General features: G+C 45.5%; 1 protein-coding gene across 1 annotated transcript in view; it reads left to right on the top strand.

Moving 5' to 3' along the window:
• Positions 1 to 5,603: 5,603 nt before the first annotated feature.
• LOC138511193 (zinc finger protein 84-like) overlaps positions 5,604 to 19,431 on the top strand; it is a 604,912-nt gene continuing 591,084 nt past the window's right edge. The window contains exon 1 of the mRNA XM_069626714.1: positions 5,604 to 5,847. The gene's annotated coding sequence lies outside the window, so the exon portion shown is untranslated. The remainder of the gene's footprint in view (positions 5,848 to 19,431) is intronic.

The following is a 19,431-nucleotide window of genomic DNA, read 5'->3' on the forward strand; positions in this document are numbered from 1 at the left end:
TAGTTGGTCTATATTTTCACTTGATGTTTTTAAACCAATCTTTTAATTGCTCTTTGTTTTCAGATCAAACCTTTAGATTTATCTCTAAACTGGGAGAAATTAAAAGAGTGATCTAAAAATAATCAATCGAAAGATTGATTTAAAAACAGTGGGTCATTACAAGTTTGCTGGTCCAGTAATAACAGTGCCGGTAAGCTACTGGCACCGTTACTACCGGACCGGCAAACTACGAGTTGTGATCGCGGGTGCCTTTCTGCCTGCCAGGTCCAACCTGGCGGGCAGACCGGCACCCGCGAGCACAAATCGATGGATGCACCGGCGCCATTCTGAATGGTGCCAGTGCATCCGACCTCCCCATTCCCATTGAGCCCTATCGAGCTCAAATGGGAATGGGGAGTTATGGGTACCGGCACCCGGCGATGGGTAATTACCGGGTCCGCTGGCGTCTGCAATCCCGGTAATTGCCCATTGCCGGTTGCGGTAATATTACAAGTTTTTTACCAGCACAGCTACCGCCAAACTCGTAATAAGACTAGTTCATCAGTTTATACACTCTTCGTTGTGTCCCTAATCCTCATTTTCTGCTCTGTGTCACCCTGGATTGTGCTTGGACTTGGTTTCGTTTTCTCAGTTGGATTATACTTTGAACTAGTGTCTTGTTGATTGTTGTTTTAAGGTGTCCTTGTATGTTCCATTATGCCATGCCCCTTCTGGACTATTGGTCTGTTGTCGTGCTTTGTGCTGCTGCACGGCTATTCTGGCCTATGGACTCGGGTGTGTAGGAATGGGTTACCACTAGGTCTCCTCCCTTGCTGATTTTTCTGTCTTAGTTACTGACCCTCTTTCTTGTTCATCCTGGGGGGGTTTCTTGCTTGCAAACCTAATCCATCCCACCTCCCTCCTTACTATCTGGCCATTACACTTTTCCTCTGTCTGGGTTTGGTATGGAGAGGTCTGTAGACGCAGTCATCAAGGGCAACGAGAGGGGGTGTGCCGACAATGAAGTAGATACAACAGGTTATTTTATTTGTTGCACATTCACTATCCTAGTCACCTTCTCCGACCAATGAAGATAATCATAGAGCATTGTGTGATATATTGTGGCGATAGCATGCCACAACACATCAAGGTCCCTCCTCATGGAATGGCTGTGAGTATATACAATTCCTTTACTACATTTGGAAATAAAATAGTTTAAATGGTTACATCTTTATGCATACAGTCCATACAACTGTTTCCTTTTCATGCAGAGCTCACAAATGTAACCAGTTGTGCTTGGGCCGGTACATGCAATATCAACTGAATATACACATACTACTGTGTTATGCATAAACCATATATAAATGCTAAACACAAGTACTTACCAAATCAATTCACAGACATAATATTCCAGCACCATACATTGGGCACCATTATGAGTTTGGCAGTGTACCGCTGCATTACCACACCACCGAACTACGGGTTTGGAGGTAAGGCAGAAGAAAAACCTCCAGCAGGATGCAGGAGGTAATTCCTCCACTTTACAGACAAAAACCAGCAGAACTACCACCAGCGGCAAATGCACTGTAATCCCCATGCAGTCCTATAGGTTGGGCCCTGTTGGAAGGGCCGCCTCAAACGCAAGCGTGATGCCACAGCACTTGTGATGAAGCTATGCATGAGCTTGATTCAGCCTCAGGAGAGAGGGGTGTAATGTGAACAAGGTAATGCATCGGAATGTTATCTTTTGTAGCAGCAGTGCTGAATCTCTGTATTGATCTCTTATGCGAGACTATTACTTTGGATAGCACGTGTCCTGTACCTGCCCAAAACATGATGTGGTTAATAAATAATATTTTAAACAAAGCTCGTGGTTTCAATACAAACATTGGCTGCACTGAACGTGATGAACGTGACTAATAATGTAACATCTCTTTTTAAGAGCAGACACTCAATCACCATCCAGACTTGGCAGCAGGTTTATGTCTCCGGGAAGAAACAAATCAAACGCTTTCAGAGAGAAGACTGCGGCTCTGCGCCCTGTATTCTCCATACTCTAACGTCCTGTGGTGGGGCATGGGGGAGAAGACTGCTGCCCTTGCGCCCTATATTCTCCATACTCTAACGTCCTGGGGTGGGGAATGGCGGAGCAGACTGCCACCCATGGGCCCTGTATTCTCCATACTGTAACGTCCTGGGGTGGGGAATGGCGGAGCAGACTGCCGCTCTTGCACCCTATATTCTCCATACTCTAACGTCCTGGGGTGGGGAATGGCGGAGCAAACTGCCACCCATGGGCCTGGTATTCTCCATACTGTAACGTCCTGGGGTGGGGAATGGCGGAGCAGACTGCCGCTCTTGCACCCTATATTCTCCATACTCTAACGTCCTGGGGTGGGGAATGGCGGAGCAGACTGCCACCCATGGGCCCTGTATTCTCCATACTGTAACGTCCTGGGGTGGGGAATGGCGGAGAAGACTGCAACCCTTGCGCCCTGTATTCTCCATACTCTAACGTCCTGAGGTGGGGAATGACGGCATCATGCCTACAAGACTGGCAGTTAAGTTGCTTTCTTTTGTTCTCAAACTCTGATGATTATTGGTAGAAACTGCTATTGAAATTAGATTGTATTCTAGCCAAGAAGGGGTGGGAGCAGTTCATTTGAGTACATTGGGCCTCATTACGACCCAGGCGGTAGGGTGTTAACAACGACGGTAGAGCAGCCGATGCCGTTAACTCCCTACCACCTCATTACGAGGTCTGCTCGCAGGACCCGCTAAAGACGCGTGGTTTTACCAGACGTCCTTAGCGGGTCCCGCGAGCGGTCCAGCATGCTAACCATGGGCCGTCATTAACGGGCCCGTGGTTAGCATGCTCCCCATTCCCATTGAGCCCTATGGGGGTTCAAATGGGAATGGGGATGGATCAGGTCCGGGTTCCTTGAATGGGGAAATACCCTGTTGGAATGGCCCGGTATTTCCCCATTCAGGGAACCCGGGCCCGGGTTTGGGGGTAGCCATGCCCTAATTAAGGGCATGGCTACCTGCAAACTCGTAGTGAGGCCCATTGTCTTGCTGTGAAAAGGACTTTGCCATGTAACTAAATCTGTGAAGACATTTGAGAGGGCAGAGTGTGGCTTTCCACCACCAACTTATTTGCTTGGGGTTTTGCATACAGCCCATATATTCAAAAGCACTGGGTAGCAGTGTCTGTGCATGAGTGCATCACCCGCGGCAGAAAGTTCATTAATAATTTCACATGAGCTTCAATCAATGAGATGAATCCAATTGTCTAACCTTGGTTGGTTTCTGATACTATTCAAGGTTTCATAGACCATAAAAAGTTCTTGTAGGTGGTAGAGCAGAGCAAATTATTGCGAAATTCGCTGCTGCTAGATTTTGTTAGAGAACTAATCTCTCTTTTGGACAAAATATCTAATTATACATTCTAGGGGGGCTGCCTATGTGGGTGTTGTCACCCTAATCGGCTTGGTAGATCCCAATAATGATTGTGGGACCCTGCCTCACTTTCCGGCGGTAGACAGCAAGTTGGCAGTCAATAGTGCCTTCCTCAGGGCAGGATGGAGCACCTTAGGGGGAAACAGACAAAGAAGGGGAATACAATTAGAGTAACTGATGCATACATGGTGTGCCCTAAATATTTATATCTGCCTGTGCTTTGACCTCTCCCCTGGTGAAACCTGATGGGCACGTGGGGGAGTTCCAAATGTTACATCTCCAATGGGTGGCTATGTCGCAGTCCAAGTAAAGCCTTCCCTTACTTGATTGAGTTAAAAATAATCTGTTAAAAGATTTTGTACGATCAGACCAAAAAAAAAGGTCAGACGTAAAAAAAAACACCGCTGTGTGGCATAGTGAGCGGGGTGTTGTGGGGGACAACCCTGCAGCACACCAGCAACAAGAAAAAAAAATGAAGAAAAAATTGGGAAAAAAACGGGGGCTGCAGGGGTGTACCCCGCAACACCCCGCTCACTATACTTTACACTATACTTTACAGTATAGTGAGCGGGGGAAGCAGGGGAAACCCCTGCAGCTCCCATAGTATGTAAGTCTTTTCGCATGAGTAAGGTGCAAACTTTTGATAGGTCGCACCTTTCTTATGCGAACATTGCAGCCGCAGCAAAATCAGCCGCGGTCGGATCACTTAGAATCCTGTTAAAAAACATATACAGTAGGTCAGAGAAAAGGGGTAGGCCAGTTGAGGGAGAACGGGGTAGCTGGGTAAAAGGAGGTGGGAACAGTTGAGGGATAAGGGGGTCGGGGTTAGTTAGGGGGAAGGGGGCAGTTGGGGCAGATGAGGGTTGGGGTAGTTGAGGGAGAAAGGTGAAGTTTAGAAAGAAGGGGTATAGACAATTGATTAACAGGGCAGTTGAGGTAGAAGGGGCAGTTGGGTGAGAAGAGAGGTGGGGTAGTTGACAGAGCAGGGGGCGGGGTAATTGAGGGAGGTGTTAGTTGGAGAAGATGGTAGTTGGGGAGAAGGGGCAGAAGAGGTGTAGGGGCAGATGGGGGAGAAGGGAGTTTAGGGCGGGTGAGGGAGAAGGAGGCAGTTGGTGGTAATGTGCCTTCCCACTTAGCATGCTCTGTTTACTATCGTCTGTCCTGAACCTGTCTCCGTGATGAGCACACTGTTTATTGTATCCCCTGTTCTCTTGACTAGTGTCTTATTACTGCGCATGCTCTCTTTACCATCCCCTTTCCTTCTTGAGGTGTCTTCCTACTGCGCATGCTCTGTTTACTATCCCCTTTCCTTCTTGAGGTGTCTTCCTACTGAGCATGCTCTGTTCACTATCCCCTTTCCTTCTTGAGGTGTCTTCCTACTAGCATGCTCTGTTTACTATCCCCTTTCCTTCTTGAGGTGTCTTCCTACTGCGCATGCTCTGTTTACTATTCACTTTCCTTCTTGAGGTGTCTCCCTACTGAGCATGCTCTGTTTACTACCCGCTTCCTACTGCGCATGCTCTGTTCACTATCCCCTTTCCTTCTTGAGGTGTCTTCCTACTAGCATGCTCTGTTTACTATCCCCTTTCCTTCTTGAGGTGTCTTCCTACTGCGCATGCTCTGTTTACTATCCCCTTTCCTTCTTGAGGTGTCTTCCTACTGAGCATGCTCTGTTTACTATCCCCTTCCTACTGCGCATGCTCTGTTCACTATCCCCTTTCCTTCTTGAGGTGTCTTCCTACTAGCATGCTCTGTTTACTATCCCCTTTCCTTCTTGAGGTGTCTTATTACTGCGCATTCTCTCTTTACCATCCCCTTTCCTTCTTGAGGTGTCTTCCTACTGCGCATGCTCTGTTTACTATCCCCTTTCCTTCTTGAGGTGTCTTCCTACTGAGCATGCTCTGTTTACTATCCCCTTCCTACTGCGCATGCTCTGTTCACTATCCCCTTTCCTTCTTGAGGTGTCTTCCTACTAGCATGCTCTGTTTACTATCCCCTTTCCTTCTTGAGGTGTCTTCCTACTGCGCATGCTCTGTTTACTATCCCCTTTCCTTCTTGAGGTGTCTTCCTACTGCGCATTCTCTGTTTACTATCCCCTTTCCTTCTTGAGGTGTCTTCCTACTGCGCATGCTCTGTTTACTATCCCCTTCCACGTGGCCTTCTGAAGCTCACTGCGCATGAGTACAGCTTTGCAGTCCGGCCTCTGTGGATGACATGTTTTGGGGCTTGATCGGGTGAGGGGGGGTTCGGTGGGTGCTTCTCGGAAGACATTTGGGATCGGACGCGTTCCCGTTTATCTCCCTGGGCTCCCACCCCCTTTCCTTCCCATTTAGAGGGTAAACTCCGCATTCCCACATGGACTATACAGCGCAATCTACACAGGAGTGATAAGGGCGTGCACTGATACAGGTGAGTGATGGGGCTAAACCGCTCACTTTTCTAGTGAGAAAGTCCACTTTTGGGGCAATTGTTAAATTGTCTCTTGTCTCTGTTTACATTCTTCATTCCAATGAATGTGGCCTGTAGAAAGAGACTGGGTCAGGAGCATCTTTAGAAATGAGAGAGGGTTGAGAAGGATGGAGACATAGGAGCCGGTGGGGCTGCATCTACTACCATTGCTCTATTGGCGCTCGGTGGGGCTGCATCTACTACCATTGCTCTATTGGCGCTCGGTGGGGCTGTATCTACTACCATTGCTCTATTGGCGCTCAGTGGGGCTGTATCTACTACCATTGCTCTATTGGCGCTCGGTGGGGCTGTATCTACTTCCATTGCTCTATTGGCGCTCGGTGGGGCTGTATCTACTTCCATTGCTCTATTGGCGCTCGGTGGGGCTGTATCTACTACCATTGCTCTATTGGCGCTCGGTGGGGCTGTATCTACTACCATTGCTCTATTGGCGCTCTGGCGGATCTGCAATGGAAGGAGGGTTGCAGGTTCTGTAAGTGGTTTGGGGGAGGAGAGCAAGATATCTTGGATGTGCTGTTGGCTGCTTCAGTTCAAAGAAACCGTGCACTGAGCGTTGGAGCGTTTGCGGTTGGTATCCTTCATGTGATGTTCAGGTGTGATTGTGTATGTTTTTTGTCATGTGCGGTGTTGTGAAGTGCGTGCAGTTTTTTGGTGCGGTAAAGGAGTTATGGTTGCGTTTAGCTCAGAACTTGAGTGTGCGTATGCAGAAAGATGAGTTTTTAGTACAGTTAGATTGTGGCATTTTATACTAGAAAATGCAAAAAGAAATTGCACACCCTATATTGTAAATAAATTGTTAGTCTAAGTTAGAGAAATTCAAAGCTCCAATGGCTTGTTCAGTCGTTAAATGCTCTTTAGGGGTGAGGGGGAGAAAACCAACAACCTCGGTATCAAAGGTCAGTAATATCATGAAAAAACATGGAATTCCTATTAATAATAGGAACTCCCGTCCCCTGCACACCTCTTGATATTGGAAAAAAGATCCAACCAAAATTTGAATAAATGTCACAATTTTCACTAGTTTATGTTTTTAGAACAGCTAAATTCGTAGGTCATTTTGTTTTGTAATTCTTAATTAGAAAGCAAATTTGAATATACACAGTGTTGTACCAAAATTATTTATCCACATGATATTTTTAATACTTATTTTAAACCAAAATCAGAGTTCAATTCACTTAAGGTTACATGAAATACAAAACATTCTTGATATGGAGCTCTACGCGTTTCGAGAGTGTGCCTCTCTTCTTCAGGAGCAATAACTATTTCATTAAACACAGTGTTTCCTAATAATATTGATAATTCAACAATACTCTAAATATAAGTTTCAACAAAAAATTTCTCTTCCAAACACTAAACAACAGTGTTTTTCTTTTCTTTAGGACTTCAAATGTCCATTTCGATGTGGAATGATGGAAACGTTATCGTATGAGACAGTTCTCATATGTTCTGAAAATAATAATAGTTATATGTACATTAGATAATGGTTAGATCAAATTGTCACTATGGTGTTAGAAGGGTAAGTATCCTTGTTCCTACCTGTGTATTGTTGTCGAGGCCTGTGTGTTTCCAGATTCTGTAATACACCGTGTCTCGTCGTTGAGGTTGTGTAGTGACTTGCGATCTGTTAATCAATGCATCATACTGGACAGACATCCTTTACCTGATATAACAGAAATGTTGATCACTATTATAGGAGCCGAGATTATGAGTACTCTTGATTTAAAGTCTGCATACCATCACATTTTGTTACATCCTGACTGCAGAAACATTACTGCATTTATTACTCCAGAAGGTTTATTGTAATGTACAAGTGTGCCTTTTGGATTAATGTCTGCTGCTGCAGTATATCGTGTTATGTATCAGATTTTTCATGATGTAAAAGGGGTTCTATGTTTTCAAGATGAGGGGCCTCATTATAAGTTTGGTGGTAGCCTTGCTGGCAAAACCGGCAGGCTGCCGCTAAACTTGCAAATCTTTCTGGCACCCGCAAATGGACAATTACTGGGTCATTACGGCCGTGCCGTACCCGGTATTTGTGCATTCGCGGGCGCCGGAATTAAATGCTCCCCATTCCCATTGAGCCCGATGGGAATGGGGAGCACGGTAGTACCGGCACTGTTAATTACAGTACCAGTGCTACTGTGAATGTCTGCGGGAGGGTCTGACCTGGTGGGCAGGAGGGCACCCACCCGTAGAACTCGTAGTTTGCCGGTCCAGTAACTATGGTACCAGCAAGCTTACCAGTAACGTAGTTACTGGGCAGGCAAACTTATGATGAGGCCCGATGTCCTGGTTTATGGGAACAATGTTGAAGAACATGAGACAAGGTTGAAGAAGGTAATAGATATTTTTTTGGTGGCTGGTTTGACACTTAGTAAAGAAATGGTCAAGTTTCACAGAACTGTAATAAAATACTTCGGGCATTAGATTTCTGAACAGTGCATTTGACCAGAGTTGGTAAAAGAGTATTTTAAATGTTCCCAGTACCAGTGACCAAGAGCAAATTGTGTCATTCCTTGGAATGGTTGAATATTGTTCAATTTTAAAGGGATGTTCCGGGACTTTTTTTTTATTGTTCCTACGGTTCGGCCATGTGTTTTTAAGCATAAATCGGTAGATCGTAGAAAACTTTCCTATGGACCTTACCCGACTTTTCGTCCATTAAAGCACTCGAAATCAGCCGCCATTTTGTGATAATCCTATCATTTCCCCCCATCGACCTGGCTCACCTGCGTTTGCGGCACTAAATCATATCCCCCGCCCCTGAAACAGACTTTTTCAAAACATTAATATTCCCCGCCTCTATCCGTGACGTGACTGTGCTGCGTAGGCAAATGCGCCCAGGCGTCTTCTACGCGACTCCACACAGAACCCGGAAACCAACACAGATCAGCTCACAACACAGCGCGCCACAATTCGGAATATGAAACTGTACTTTTAAATCAAACCGCAAGATTGTAAATTTGGTAAAGTACATTTATTTGACATCAAATGTTTAGAGAATATTCAGCGATTTGCATTTTTCTTTGCTCTCAATCCAAAATAGTTCGTCTTGAGGCAAGCGATGTTCGTGTGCAGTACACAGGGTGTTGGTTTACGATAAAATAAGCTCTTCGGTCGCACTGATAATCGCATGGCTGTTCCAACAACGAGGCACTAGGCCACCACAACGGTATGTATGTTGCATCTAGCCATTAGTACCGCGTAAGGGCATACTTGTACTTGGCGATCGTCCCATAAAATGGTCTGGGTGGTAACGTTGTTCACGCGGAGAAGCAACTGGCGGTTGTAAAAGCCATCCGCCGGTGTCTGGTACTCGTGACACATACAATAATGAAAGATGTACCTGTTTTAAAAACATAAAAAATGAAATTAGTCTCGCCATCAGATCTTTATTAAAATTATTCATTTTATATATTAGGTCGGGAAATTATTTCATAGCTAGGACAGTGCAACTGGGTATTATACGTCATTTCCAGTAACCCACCCCCTCTCCTCTGCCTTTTTCAGAGCCGCCTGAGCGCCAGTGGACCACCTCGTCACTGATGTGATATAATATGGCATTTGCAACGCGCCTATACACAAGTGTTTCAAGGCGTGTCGAGGCAGGGAGGGGGGGGGTGAACAAGGAGAAGACAGACAACGATCCTACTAGGCCAGGTGTCATTCAGGTCGCGCAAGTGCAGGGGTAGGGGGAAGGTAAAAGTGCAAGGGGAAGGGGAGGGGGGAAGTGGAGTACAAGGTAAGTAGCATCAAATAATAAATACATAGGGCCAGCTGGTGGCGAGTGCAAGGTAAGTGCAGAACAAGTGCTGGGAAGGGGGGGCTGTAGGATACTGATACAGTCCCCCAGTGCAGGGGTTGACAGGGAGGCAGTGCAGGTGGAGAGTGGAAGGGCCCAGGACTGAGGTCGCAGACAGTGGACCAGTTGTAGCAGGGGAGAGGGAGAGAGAAAGCAGAAGCAAAGCGGAAGGTTTTGAGGTGCTTCCGTAAAAGGAGATGGTTCTCCTCAAGATAGTGCGCGGTACAAAACAATATGCCACATAGAACGAACAAGTACAACTTAACCCGTCTTTAAAGCTACTGTATAGTAATTAAATTGCGGTATAAACTCATCTAAAGAGTTACTTACATTATATTTGCATTTTCCATTGTGTCTGTGCGTAGGGCAGCCCCGAAATACCACTCCTTCTATGCCGACGTTATTTCTTCTAATGAACGAACATTAAATGGCTTTCGTTTCTGAAATTATATTCATTATCGTTTACGTTATTGCACCACACCCCCAAAAGAAGTCTTTCGGGATGGTCCCGGCCTGTCAAGGTCAAATAACAATAGAACCTTATACTGAATCGTGGGCCATTCCGGCACCCGAGCAAAAAATCAAAGCAGCTGACCTTCACTTTGAATGAGCGCACATTCCTAGTTAGCTACATTCAGTGTAAGGCCATCTCACAGGACTTGAAATTTACACTCCATCTTTGCATTTTGTCTGCGTGCATTTGCAGCCCCAGAGAACCATAAATACGGAGACATTCTATATTTTTTGAAAAATGATTTATATTACTGTTTGGTTTAATTTAATGCGCAAATGAACAAGGTTGGATAGACACATTGCATGTACACTGAGCAATCACTTTTATTTACACAATACATAGCTACACATATTCAATGGGCCTGCGACATGAGGAGACTCCAGAGCAAAGTCACAGGTGACACCCGGGTGGTTCGCACAACTGCACGGTGAAGGGAGGGGAAACGGTGGAGAGACACATTGCATGTACACTGAGCAATCACTTTTATTTACACATTACATAGATACACATATTCAATGGGCCTGCAACATGAGGAGACTCGAGAGAACAGACAATCAAATTACAATCATTTAAACCGTGATGTGTATTTCTCAATGAGCTCTGCTTTAGGTGGACATGGAACAGAGGCAATGTTGGGTGGCAATGCAGTTGTCCCCTGCACAGGTTCGTTCACAACTCCATGTATGTGCCTATCTAGGACATCAACAATAAGTCTCTCAATAAACTCATATTGCATATCCTGAAACACTGGTTTGATCGCCCATTGTTTACTTCTTTTAGTGAAGGCCTTATTGTAGCGAAGCGTCCCTAAAGTTCCGGTCGTCCTACTTTGTTGACGGCCAACATTATGGTTATGTGCCAAGACCGCTAGAAAGGTCCGATTTATCATGCCCTCCATGCCAAAATGCAATCGTTTTGGCCTGTATTTTAGGCACATATTGTGGAACACCTCCAAATCTCCTGTGTGGCAGAATTCCGTGAGTCCCCTCAAATCTCTTGTTATAGTTTTATCAAATACAATCTTTTCAATGGCTTTGTGAGTGGGTGAGGAAGGAATCAACCACTTCTTCTTCCGTGCCTCCTCGGTGGACAAATGGCCATGTTCACAATTGTGGAAATGTTGGTTTGTGGTCCAGCGGTGAACGTTGCTACAGTGTAGCATTACTGACCGCCATTTTTACAGTAGAATTTCCAACGACCCTCTACATGTTTTTGAGCTCCACCAAAGATGGTTGCTGATTGACTTGGACCACTGTGAAATACCTTGCATATCTTTTTTTTTACCTGCAGCCGACATTTTTTTATTGATTGTTTTTGCAAGATGCCATACGTCAAATTGGTGATTTATATTTTTGTACTCTTCTCTCATTGGGCCTCATTACAACTCAGGCGGTAAGGGGTTTACGGCGCCGTAAACAGCGCCGACCCTTACCGCCTGAGTACGAGGTCCCTTAGCGCCATGGCGGATTTAACACCTGCTTTTAGCAGGTGTTAAAATCCATGGCGCTAAGGGACCATGGAGTTAATTACGCCACCGTAATTTACGGTGGCGTAATTAACGCCTTCCCCACTCCCATTATGCCCTATGGGGCAAAAATGGGAATGGGGAAGGGTAAATGGGGATTGGGGACTTACCGCCCCGCCAAACTCGGAATGGGGCGGTAAGTCCGCCAACCACCATGGCGTAAACGTAGTTTACGCCATGGTGGTAAAGTCACGGCCCAGGCGGTAACTTACCGCCTGGGTCGTAATGAGGCCCATTGTCTTGGCAATTGAAACGTGTCTGTCCGTGGCTATCAGGTCGATCACCATTCCCCGCGATTGTAGTTCTTGCAATGATGCTACTAAGCCAACTTTCTCCATGGCCACTGAGGATGTACTTTGTGACACCTGCACGAGCACCAAACTCACAATTTTCTTACTTTCCATGTCCTGAAAGTGGTAGGTGCAGTACTTGGCTGAAAATCCTGGGCTGTCGCACTGTCCATCACCGGCTAGCCTGAACCGTTTGCCCGCGAATGTACTATCAATAGACATTTTTTCCATTCTCCAAGCTTCGCTAATGGCTGGAAATAGATAATCGATTTGGTATTTGTAGAACTGAATTTTCGCAATGAAATGGATTCCCACAAACTGAAAGAAATACTCTAACTTTTTAAAACTTGAACCACTAAAAAGTGCGGCCGCTGCACAAAGTAGATTGCCTGCTGGCAGTTGCCCCAGCATGGGTTGTGCAGACCATGAGAAAGGATGATATTTTGTACAGGTGGCATGTATTTTAAGGTTAGTGCCTCGAATTGCACGAGTCACATTAATCAATGGCTCCCCTCATACTTCCCCACCAACCGAATGGCCACATTTCATCCTAATAATAATATCAATCAAACAACTATCGAATACAATGAATTTGGCCTCTTTCCTTATACTGTCACTCTGCATCCCAGCTGGTTCGGCTTGTAACGTTGAGGACATGTCACTCACATGAAAGGTAGAATCTCAGATATCGTCTTCCGCTATGTTCAGTGATATTGATGGTGTTTCATTGTCGTCCACTTCATTCTCTTCCATTGCAACATCTGTTCCTTCTCCGGCGATGGGTGAATAAAACAATTTCTTCAACTTTCTCGCGGTCTTAGTTTTTGCGGGTGTGGATTCTGTGAATTGATCTTCGACTGCATCCGAACTACCAGGAGGACATTCACTATCAATGGCTGGTGGTGGTATAGCTCCGTTGTCAATCACTTCATATTCTTCCCATTGGCACGATGCATCTCCAGTCTCAAGTCCCTGCCAAAAGGTTTGACAAGCAACATCTCTCGTTCGCTTCACTGTCTGTGTAGATCTAGTTCGTACACCCACTCGCAACTAGAGGACAGACTGGAAAAGGGATGTTCAGTTTAAACACAACTTACAGTATTGAACTATTAACAGTGAAAAACAACATAATATAGTGACCAGGACACTAACCTTCTTTTGCTTTCTTTTCTTTGAAACTTTCTTGCCTCGAACTTCAACCTCAGGACGCTGTTGCTCCGACTCGTGTGTGCATGTCTCCACTTCCTCTTGCGCTGCAACGACTATATTTTCATGATAAGCACATCCATCACGCACTGACGCTCCATCGACTCCCTGAAACATAGAACTTTCATTAGTATCTATAATAATATTGAAAACACAAAATGTACTTGGTGACCAATACCCACGTACATCACAATAGCAAAACACGAATGAACGCATTGTGTAGAACATTGAAACGGCAATTATTCACGCATTGTTGATCTAGTTAGATGGAACTGTCAAGATCCATACCTCGGGCTCCGCATAGACTTCCATTGATGATATTATTGAAGATGACGCTTCAGCAACTCCCTGAAACACAGTAATTGCATTAGTATGGTTTTCTATTTTGTTAAAAAGAACATAAACTTTGTGCAGGCGTCAACGGCTCATCTAAATAGACCTGCACAAATGATCAGTTGTCTAAAATAAGTAATGGATATCTAAATATGATTCGATTTGCTCGATCGTTGGAAGTGTCACCACCCAGAGATCTGCATCAACTACTAGGGGTGATGTTCTTGTAGAACATTGCGCCGACCCGTAACTGCATGCTCCCCCTTCTTCTTGGACTAATGCTCCATCGACTCCCTGAAACATAGGACTTTCATTAGTAATGAACACAATATTGAAAAAAGAAGACACATAGGAGGGCGACGACAGAAGGACATATCAATGGCTAAAAATGAAAGAAACATTGTGTGTAACAATCACGCTACAAGAATGCAAGATCTGATGATCTCCATCGATGGAACTGTCCGGAAACGTACCTCGAGCATCTGAGTGACATCAACGGTTGTCGTCAATGCGTTGGACTCCTCAGCATCTCCCTGAAAGACAGTACTTGCATTATTTTGGATAACAATAATTATAACTGAAAACAAAGACTAGAGGACGAGTACTAGGGTGTACCATTAGTAAAATAATTACACGATAAATTAAAACTATTGATTTACATGCCTAAAACAAGTCAGTGGCAGAATAGCTAAGTAAGATTACCCGATAGGCGCTTGAAGTGGCTGATGACTGCAATAACGACACGGATGGAGAATCTTCCGCCTTCATATTGAGTGGATACATAAATGGGGAAATTATTGTTAGCTAATGCTACACACTACCGCAAGGCCGAGAGATAAATACGTAAACTTGACTCACCAGTGGAGGGATGTGGACGAATAGAGTGGGAATAGCGGTTGAGAGCAATTTTCGCTTCGCTCGCGGTGTGTTCTTCTTTATTAGCAATGATGTGGAGTACATGTCTGAGCTAAAGTGCCTGCTGCAGATGCGGTATCGATCACCCCTCTTGTCCGCAAAGACCTCTAGGACTCTACTTTCAAGCTCAGACGGTGGATATCCGCAATATCGGACCCATTCTCTTATCTGATCTATTGTCTTAGGGAAAACATGCATTATAGTACCTTCAGATTTTTTATGGGTATTCGAAGGGCAAATGCCAATGGAACAGGCAGGCATTGTGGAAAGTTCTGAAAAGTAAAGATAAAAAAAAAAATAGAAAAATAATTTGATTAAACTCAGAACATGTGACTAGTTCCTTGCATGTACTGTCTTGAACGAAAAGAAAACATGGATGCAATTTGATGACTACTAGCAAATAGATATAAATTAAAAAATTGGACGCAAAATGATTATGGTACATGGCCTTACCTTGACGAACAAACAGTTAGATGCAGGGATCAGAGTAGTTTCTTGTCGTAGAACAGGGAGCAGTTCACAGGTTGCAAACTGACGAGTTTGCTCGAAGTGGTTACGGAAGTTCACAGAGACGAAGAGCAGATAACCAGCACCTTCACGGGTTGACTAGCAAAGCGCAAAGAAGTTCTCATTAGAAATATGAAGTGGGTTATAAAGAATTCGAAACAGGGGTGTGTTTGTGAATGAATGACGTGAATATGTCGTGGCATTATGCGGTTTGCAGGGGGGCGTCCAGCGTGAGGGGGGATGCTTGGCAGGAGACACGGGGTCTGGAGGTAGACATGGGAACAACAACCCATGCTCTATAGACCACTTTGAAGTGTACATGGTCTTTGGCACCTCTTGGCCTTTATCGCTCCCTGACAGCTCCACTTGCCAGCGCAAGTACCCCGGTGCGCACTGCCTTTGATAGGGCAGGGGGGTGGATTGGGGCGGTGGTCGTGCAGACAAGACACAGGAAGACTCGTGAATGGAGACACACTTATGTGGATTGCAGGGGGGCGTCCAGCGTGAGGGGGGATGCTTGGCAGGAGACACAGGGTCTGGAGGTAGACATGGGAACAACAACCCATGCTCTATAGACCACTTTGAAGTGTACATGGTCTTTGGCACCTCTTGGCCTTTATCGCTCCCTGACAGCTCCACTTGCCAGCGCAAGTACCCCGGTGCAAACTGCCTTTGATAGGGCAGGGGGGGGTGGTTTGGGGCGGTGGTCATGCAGACAAGACTCGTTTGCCGCAGGGCCTCACCAAGGAGAGGCCATCTAACTGCATGTAAGAGGCAGGCTGCAGGATCTAGTACATGGAAGGCAGGGGGGTGAGTTTATAAATACCTCACCCTCCCAGGAGAATATATGGATGCAGTTCACCCTGGAGACCCTGGATGCCTAGGCAGTTAGTCAGCAGCAGGCTGGCCTGTGGTGGCAAGGCGGCACGGGCCAGAGGGGGTCATCTCTGTACCCGGTGCCCAAAAGGATGATTTATTATGATCAACCATATTGATTATTTACCTATAAGCATGTTTTGTATCAATAAAATCCAACGGCCTTTTATTGCCAACGCTTGAACAAAGTGGTGTGGTAACAACCATTGTTAAAATATATGTTGGGTTTTATTTTAGATCTTAATTTCAATTGAACATAAATAATAAACATTACACATTGTAAAGTTCCGGTTGCAGCACATCCAGGGAAAATCCGCGGTATTGTCCACTGTCGCTGGGGAAATGTTGTCTAATGGCAAGTACCGCATAGGCAGGTATTACTCTCCGAACGCGGTGTCCGAGCCTCCCGTGAAGCCACCAAGTGAAGCAACGATAGGCCACCAGCCTGTACCACCTGTGAAAAAGAAAGATGCAAACTGTATTAAAATGACAAAACTTTCTTATCAATGTCGATTCAGGTAAAAAATGTCATTCTGCTTTGAAAAAAATTCTATCTAGAAAATGCACAATATGGAACCAAGTGGCATCACTGACATCACAACCAGAGTATACTTACTCGTTACTCGGATTACGCGGACGAACAGTGCCGCGAAGTTCGTGCATAAGCACCATCATCATCCTCAACACGGTCCGTGAGAGGCAGGCTTCCCTGAACTCTGGCAGCTCGGTGATGCATTGCGGACTTGGCTCAACCTTCCGAAATGTAGGCCAAGCACCCGGAATTTTCACGCCAGCAGCAGTTCTCCTCCTCAGTTGGCATTAGCTCGCACCGATTGCACGTGCACCAGGTGGAGACGCCGTCCATGCGACATGGTCCAGGCTCTTCATCCGTTGACTGGTCCTCCCAACTGCCGTCCGAATCCCCATCGTTTTCGCGTGCTTGCCTTTCCAGTAGTTCCTCCTCGGTGTACTCGGGCTCATACATATACGGCATTATTGTAGCCATTGTGTGGTAAAGAAAGTAAAATAATTTACAGAGATGGTACAGGTGTTCACAAGGCCTAGAAGCGGCGAAGGTAGCTGACCAGAGCACAGAAACGAGTCACAGAATACTCAAAGTAACACAGAGAGAGTAATGGAATCGAAAATCTGCTGCTGTGTGTTGTGAAACGGTGTGTTTATACTTATTGAGGAAAGAGGCGTCCTGCCATTTCCATGGCGACACTTCATTAGCTGAGGCGCAGCGATTGTTGACACGAAACGTGCTTTGGGGTTGGGAAATGGGCGGTACGCGTCTGCTGATGTCAGGCTCAGGGGCGGGGGATTTGTTTTAGTGCCGCAAACGCAGGTGAGCCAGGTCGATGGGGGGAAATGATAGGATTATCACAAAATGGCGGCTCATTTCGAGTGCGTTAATGGACGAAAAGTCGGGTAAGGTCCATAGGAAAGTTTTCTACGATCTACCGATTTATGCTTAAAAACACATGGCCGGACCGTAGGAACAATAAAAAAAAAGTCCCGGAACATCCCTTTAATTCCGGGTTTAGCCATCAAGGCTGTCAACATGAGGAAATTGTTTTTAAAAAAGGGTGTCAAATTCCAATGGAACAATACCTGCAGGGCTGAATTTCAAGAAATTAAATTAGCCTTTAACAAAGCTCCCACTTTAAGTACCATGTAAGAGAAGTGTCTTGATGTAATCATGGACTTTGTGCAATTTCATCTCAAAAGAATGAAGGGACAGCGTATACAATTGCATTTGCATCCAGAGTATTAAAAGAGGCTGAGAAAAACTGTTCTACTATTGAGAAAGAGTTACTGGTGGTTAAATGGGCAATAGATAAGTTCTGTCCTTTCTTGTGGGGTACGAAATTGGGTTGCCAGTTTACAGGATTACACTTGGGAAGTAGAATATGTAACATGGGTTAAAAAAAAAAGTTTTTCTTTCTAGGTTTACAAATGTTATTGAAGAACACGAAGTAAGTGATGATGAAAATGAAGATCAAGGGGGTCATTACGACCCTGGCGTTAAGGTTTTAACGGCACTGTAAAAGGTGTCGGCGCCGTTAAACCCTTAACAACTGATTACAAGGTCCCTTTGCGGCTCCCGACCAGCCGTTAAAGTAGGGACCCACAAAGGGACTCCCAAGGTAATTACAGTACCGCAATTTGCGGTACCGTAATTACCGCCTTCCCCAGTCCCATTGTGCCCTATGGGGCAAAAATTGGAATGGGGAAGGGCCAATGGTAAATGGGGAATTACCGCTCTGCCAACCTTGGAATGGGGCGGTATTTCCCCATTTACCATTGGCAGACTCGTTACAATACTGGCCGCAACCATGGTGCTAATAGCGCCATTGGTTACCGCCGGTGTTGTAATGAGGGCCCAAGTGTTAGCAATCAATGTTGTGTCAGAAGAAGAGTGGAAAAAGGCAATGTTAACAGATGTCACCTTCAGGGATTACAAGGAGCGAATTGAGTGGTGTGGAGTGGTCAAATTAGGAAAGGGACCATTCCAGATGCAATGACACATGTTTTTGATGAACATGTTAAAGGTTGTATGGTTTTATGGGGAGATAAATTGTTTCCCCCGGAAGGAGTTGGGGAGAACATTTTAGCTATGGCACATGAAGGTCATCAAGTAATGACAAAGAGGGTCATTACGACCTATTTACGGCATGGCTGCCTCCAAACTTGAGTCCGGGTTCCCTGAATGGGGATTTACCTAGTCATTCCAACCTTGGAGGACCCAGTATTTCCCCATTCAGGGAACCCATCCCCATTCCCATTCGAGCCCCCATAGGGCTCAATGGGAATGTGGAGGGAACTAACAACGGGCCCGTTAATAACGGGCCCGTTGTTCGCTATCAGTTATTTGTGATAGCACGTGAAGGAGTTTGGTTGTTGTTCATCAAAAACATGTGTCATTGCATCCGGAATGGTCCCTTTCCTAATTTGACCACTCCACACCACACCGTTGTTCCCGCTAAGGGCGGCTGGTTTTATCAGGGACCTCGTAATGCGGCAGTAAGGGGTTAACGGCACTGGCATGCTTACCGGCGCTGTTAACCCCTTACCGCCGACCTCGTAATGAGGCCCAAAGACTAAACGGTTATTAAGACAGGATTACTGGTGGCCAGGAATGGATCTACAAGTAGAAAGACTAATTTGAAATTGCCAGGTGTGTGAGGATGTTACAAAAGGATATACTGCAAGGGTAGAACCAATGACCCTAATGTCTATTCCTTCGATACAACAGGAGCTTGTAGGTTTGGTCATTATAAGCTCATTACCGAGTAAAGGAACTCTAAAATATTGCTTTGTATTGAGTTGTCTGATAAGTTGTCCCATTGGGTAGAGACCTCGAGACCTCTTGAGTACAAAATAGCTGCACAAACGATATTGGGGGTCATTACGAGTTTGGAGGTAGCCATGGTGCTATTAGCGCTGCCTCCAAAGTCGGGTCTGGGTTCCTTGAATGGGGACTTAACGGGTCATTCCAACCTTGGAGGACCCGGTAAGTACCCATTCAAAATACCCATCCCCATTCCCATTC

Source organism: Ambystoma mexicanum, chromosome 6p, assembly GCF_040938575.1.
Source record: "Ambystoma mexicanum isolate Mex_15411 chromosome 6p, UKY_AmexF1_1, whole genome shotgun sequence".
NCBI lineage: Eukaryota > Metazoa > Chordata > Amphibia > Caudata > Ambystomatidae > Ambystoma > Ambystoma mexicanum.